The 6,160-nt window shown below is 39.5% G+C and overlaps 1 long non-coding RNA gene and 1 pseudogene across 1 annotated transcript; one reads left to right on the top strand and one right to left on the bottom strand.

Annotated features, from left to right (window-relative positions):
* Positions 1-204: 204 nt before the first annotated feature.
* Positions 205-6,160, bottom strand: LOC135337238 (dnaJ homolog subfamily C member 13-like; annotated as a pseudogene).
* Positions 2,340-3,076, top strand: LOC135337813 (uncharacterized). Its single transcript, XR_010395321.1, has 2 exons — positions 2,340-2,765; positions 2,884-3,076. It is a non-coding gene; the product is annotated as an uncharacterized LOC135337813 (long non-coding RNA).

The following is a 6,160-nucleotide window of genomic DNA, read 5'->3' as shown; positions in this document are numbered from 1 at the left end:
AACACACACACATTTAGCACATAAAATATTCACTCACATCAGGATGAGCAGACTGTGAGAGCCGCCCAAACTTGTCGAGTAGTGATATCAGAAACTCCTTTGGTTTCCTCAGAACCTACACAATAAAATTATGCTACATGTAAAGGCAGATACGTACATGATCATACAACGCATAACAGCAATAGCTAGGAGCATCTAGTACGTTTAGTCAATCAGTTGACACTCACCCAAGGTAGGCTGCGATATAAATATCCTTAAGAAGACTCCGCCCACCATGATCTCCCCTTGTACCTGTGAATAGACCACCTCAAAATTGTCGGGCAACCTCCACAGAGTGTCGGGGTCTTCCTTCTGCTTGAGGGAGAACCTATTATAGGGAAAAAAGTTATTCAAACTAACATACCATGAGATCGTTATACAGTTACAGAATGCATCTTTTTACTTGGGATTTACTTTACTGCACATTATTTATGAAGTTGTTTCAAAATCCATATCACACATTAAGGACCCTTCTAAATTGTTTTCTACCGAAAAAAACTTGTGAACAACACTCGAGTCAATACAACGTACATTGTAAACCACTGAAACTCTCAACTCACTCCTTGTTCATTTTAGACACTACTCCTGACACTTTCTCTCTGGCCTCGTCGTTCCAAATCAGCTCCGGGTTCTCCTGATTGTCTGAAATTACAAAGAGTTTATTTTAATTGAGCAAGAGAACTAAAACACCGAATAATATAATAATGAAAGTAATTGCGTGCATTCATTTAGTGTTTGACACAAGCATAACAACCTGGTTTTTCAACCTACATACCAGTAACCATTAATGCACTAAAGCGTGACCTTAATTAACGAAGCTACATCACCATTTCACACTTTTAAAGAGGTTCTTTCAACTGAGCAAGAGAACTAAAACACCTAAATTCACAAACAAAACAAGTTTTCAAACTATGGTACAAGTAACCGTTAGTGCAATTTCCTAGAGCGTGACCCTTTGGTACTTAACTAGGAGCTACTATATGCACCAATTCACAGTTTAATCCTTAATTTGTGTTTACTCACTCTCGAACATGTGAACGCTGGCCTCAGAGTTGTCTCTCATGGCGTCCATGAAGATTAGAGGTAAGAACTTGGAGAGGACAATTCTCACTTTAGGACCCACCAATTTGTCAGTGATCATCTTGGCAAGAAGGGAGGCAGTCTCTTCACGAACGGTCGGGTTCTGAGAGTTGCAGAACAACTGAAGGAGGTAAATCAGGGCACCTGTATGGGCAGAGAAGCCTTTAGTAGTACACCAGTTAGTATCTGTGTTTTCTGTCCAACCATGCAACCAGGCAAGGCATTCTTGTTACGATGGCAGATCGCAGGTATTCTATTTACGGATGGATCTCTGAAATGTATACATGTACACATATTAAGGTAATGTAGAATATGGAAAATAATGTGCATGCCAATGATACGTACAAGCCATTCAGTAACGAGGCACATGCTGTACAGGACACACCAAGTAAACACTGTGTCAAGTAATGTGTGTGCTTATGTGTGTGTAATATGCAAGCCCAACCTTTTTGAATGCTCTCCTTGACAATCTGAGTGTTTGAAGTGAGGGCTTGGAACACTTCCAGTACCAATTCATGGGCTGCAACACAAGACAAAGCGATATAATTATAAGAAGCCATGTCATGCATGCACGCTGTATGTATAGTGGTTGTGTACAGGCTCGATTTATGGGGATAAAAATCAGTGAAAAAAGACGGAGGACAGTACTTTTGCCCATAAATTAGTCATTGCATATACAACCCTTTTGAAAATGTATCTACAAAGTCGTGACTTTATAAGTGTCCTTCACTCAAAAGTTGAACTGGTAAATTCATATACTAGCTGCAACGGATATTTACACGGTCATGTATAGCGACTTACAAGTGGGAAGCATGTAGAGCACCAGTAAGAGGTACTGCAGGACGTTGGACTCTGCAATGCTGCATGGACACACAACTCTTGTTCCCTGTCACACTTGACACCAACTGCAGCGATATACACACGTAAAGATGAACTTGTCCCCAAATTAACTCAATGGCATCCAATAACACAAGACATTTCCATAAAATATAATTATAATAAGCACCGATTATAATCACATAGTGGGTAAACATGGCGAGCTGCTATAGCAATTGCATGCACATTCTATAAAATAGGGATTTTGCTGAGCATGCATTGTTGATAACGTGCGCTATCAAACGAACACAATTAATCCTATCAAGATTTACCAAACGAATTTCCTCGCCAAGTTGACCCACTATTGTGTTATGGTATTCAGATTTTATTTCACTGTACAAATTCCAGTGCAGTTAACCCTTTCCCCGCTTTAGCCGACTATAGTCGGCATGGCTACTGATAAATTTCAAAAAATCGTTGTGCACGCTGTGTTGGAGCTATGCGCACGCTGCAGGTACCAGCACATGCGCATTGAGCTGCTCTTCCTCGTGGTATTTTTAATATTTTGCTTCGAGGTACGGTTCGATCAGAATTGTCGAAAGAAAAGTGACCGTTTTATAATTGCTACAAGATCTTCGTAGTACAACCTCAGGGAGGTTCTAGGGAAGCTAGAGAGTGAGAATATAGATGCCTATGGCCTTGTAGAGTGAGAGGACAGTGACTGGGATCATAGCTAGGTAGGAAGCTTCCTTTCAGAGGTCAAGCTAAAAAGAAAGAGCCTGAGAATCCTGAGGAAGACGCACTTGAGGTGGACCATCTTCCTGAACCTGGTAAGTCACTATAGAGTAGCATTTGTAGTCTTGATAGCTTCACTATAGGTTTGTTTAGGCTAGTTAGTACAACAGTGGACATCATGAGCCACCATTAAACTTATAAACCTGTGTGTAGGTGAAGAAAATATTTCCCGGGAAAAGGGTGTCTGCCGATAGAACCTCAAATACAAGTTTCTGCAGATCCTGATTGAGTCCTGAGTCAGCCATGTCACCGTGAGAACATTCTGAACACTTATATCATGTGTTCAGTCACTTCGTAACATCACACAATATTGTTTGTGTACATAATTATAAATTTTTGTTAACAATTGTTATTTGTGGGGTGGTGGTTGGTTGCTAGGCAACAATGATGATTCCATGAATGCGACAGGTCCGGTTCTACCTGTGGAACTTTGTTACAAGTGTTTTTAATATACGGTTCATGAGTTATAAATTTTTTAAACAAAATATGCGAATATTCACTTTTAATTAAAGCAGGGAAAGGGTTAATATTAAATTTTATATAGGTTAGGTCACCTGCAAAGTCACAATTCAAATTTCATAGCTGCATGTTACCATGGGATAGTATCACGGTAAGTATAATTATTCAAGTTACTAGGCTCTAGAAAACTACTAACTGAGCAGATACGAATAGCAAGAAAAACGAACGCCCATGCTGCACACACAGTTACTGTATTGTACCTTTCATTTTCCATGAAAACAATGAAGTACTACATATACACACATGACATGTGTTTCTTTTTAGCATGAATGAACATCAACAACAGTTTGGTTCATTTGATTTAGTGCATGTGATTTGCAAGTTCGAGAGAAATGAATCAGTTTAATTCTACAAGTAGAAGTTTGAATCTACCAAAGACAAGACACCGCTGCAAATGTCACTATCAAGTAAGATGGTTTTACTCTAAGGGAGCGTTTTTTCTCCTGTTCAATGTTACTTTGGCAAGCATAGCATGCTTCACATTATTAAGCATACTTTCCAGCTACATAAAGGAACACAACTTCCAGAAATGGTGGATTGGTATTCCTGTTTGTTTGTTTGGCTTGCTGGCAAGTGTTATATCAGGGTGGGTAGCAGATGCAAGACTTGGAAACTACAAAGTACTTCGAATTGGTTGGATACTGTTATTTCTCACAAAAATGGCTTTCAGCGCATTTCTTCTAGTCCCCACGAACTTCCAAAATTACTACGTAGCCTATACTTTGTTTACTTTGGGGGGTAGCATCTTTATGGTGGGGTTGGTAGCCTCCATTGTAACTTCACTACAGCTTGGTTTGGACCAAATGCCAGATGCCTCTTCCTCAAGCATCACTGCATTCATTGCTTGGTACATTTTCAGTATTTTTGTTGGCATGTGGCTCAGTTTTATTGCCGTTTATTGTCTCTCAAAGAGTTGCACAAGTGTGCTTCACAACACAAATAGTACCCAGCTATTGTTAATTGTACCACCTTTATGCATGAGTATCATTCTTGTTTTGGATTTCATCTTAGCCAAGTCATGGTTGATTATTGAGCCCAATTCACCACAAGCTATAAAAACCATCTACCAAGTTCTCAAGTTTGCAGCCAAGCACAAAGCTCCCCTCAATCGCAGTGCTCTCACCTACTGGGAGGAAGACGTACCTTCAAGAATGGACCTGGGAAAGTCGAGATACGGTGGTCCATTCACTACAGAGCAAGTCGAAGATGTGAAGACAATTTTACGTTTGTTTACTCTCAGTATTTCACTATGGTTTGTCTGCTTCCCTCTTATGCTCAATAACTCACGAATGATTGCAAAGATAAATCCACTAGGTTCAACCTATTGTAATTCGCTATTAATTGGCTTGGTAACCTACAACACTTGGTGGTACGGAATGATATGTACCTTGATTAACGAGTTTGTTATTTACCCGATATTCAAAAACAAGTTTCCGAGTATTCTAAAAAGAATTGGCCTAGTGTCTTTTGTGAATACCATTCTCAACATCACTTTTCTCGTTATACGTTTGAGCTTAACTCAATACTTAATGAACAAACAAATGGTTGTTATATTGTACTTAACTTCAATATCAAACGGTTTGCTACGAATGATACTCATTTGCGCTATGCTGGAGTTAGTTTGTGCTCAAGCTCCGTACAGAATGAGAGGGCTTCTAACTGGCTACACGAATGTACTTGTTTTAATCTTTTATATTATAGTGATAAATTTAGAATTAGACTTAAAATACTCGCTGGTCATATTCGGAGTGAAGACAGGCATCAGTTTGTTTGGATTCATCTTGTACTGCCTCCTGGCTTGCTGGTACAAGAGGAGAGTTAGAGACGAGGACTACAATGCACAAGCTGTTGTGGAGGAGGTCTATGATCGATACTTGTCAGCTCAGCATTGAACACTATATACTATACGCTAGATAGATAACTAATAGTGATATACAATATACATTGAAGGTATTCTTTACTACACTGTAGAAGGTTTTGTTTTATGTATTTGTTTTATGTACATTGCAAGTACTGTAGGAAATGAATTTTTCGGCAAATGAATTTTCAGTTGACATAGCTTCAAGTACATGTATAGGTAACAATTCGAGCATTCGTAATACAAACACTACATAATCGTGATATCACACTTATACATGTATACATAAGCTACGTACACGAGTGGCTTAAAGGAATGATAACACAAGCCACAATACTGTATACACTAGCTGTAGCGGGTAATGTTCGTGAGTGTATACCTTTTCGCGGGTACAAAATCGTCTCAAGGCCGCCCCATTAAATTAGACATGCTGCCAATGGATATAGTAGCCCAAGAATCAAACCTGCTCATTCTCATCTAACAATATCAAAACTTTGAACTATAAACTCTGAATTTTTGCTTACAATAACATGTTTACACGTCTACCTTTTGAGACTGTGTAGATTACGCCCCCCCTGCCCTCCCTAAAAAACAACCTTTTCACAAATCAGGACAAAACTTTGCTCACAGCAATAGCCCCACCCCATCTTTGTAATCTATACCTTTATTTTCATACCATTATGAGGTAAAGTCACACCCAAATCAATCGTGGAGTGCGTGTTTTGTGTACCTTGAGAGTGAGCATCTGCAGCTTCTTGGCACCCTGGAACCTGAAAAATGAGAAGAGGAGTTTAAAATGTCCGTTGTACTGTGTCTCCACTCCTGCGTTGTTATGGATCACGTTGTACAGCGCCTCTAGGGCCATCTCAACCTGTCAGACCATGGTAGCAGGTAAGTGACATCATGCACATGCTATCATTGTAACAGTGACTCATATATACACTTAACAGTACTTAAAACATTATTAGACAGCTGGGGTGCATGGAGTTATACTAGAGTGCATTACAAGTATCAATATTCTAGAGAGGGGTAGATAACGGTCAGCACTCCCAT

This window comes from Halichondria panicea, chromosome 6 (assembly GCF_963675165.1).
Source record: "Halichondria panicea chromosome 6, odHalPani1.1, whole genome shotgun sequence".
Lineage (NCBI taxonomy): Eukaryota > Metazoa > Porifera > Demospongiae > Suberitida > Halichondriidae > Halichondria > Halichondria panicea.
This window is presented reverse-complemented; position numbering and strand designations above follow the sequence as displayed.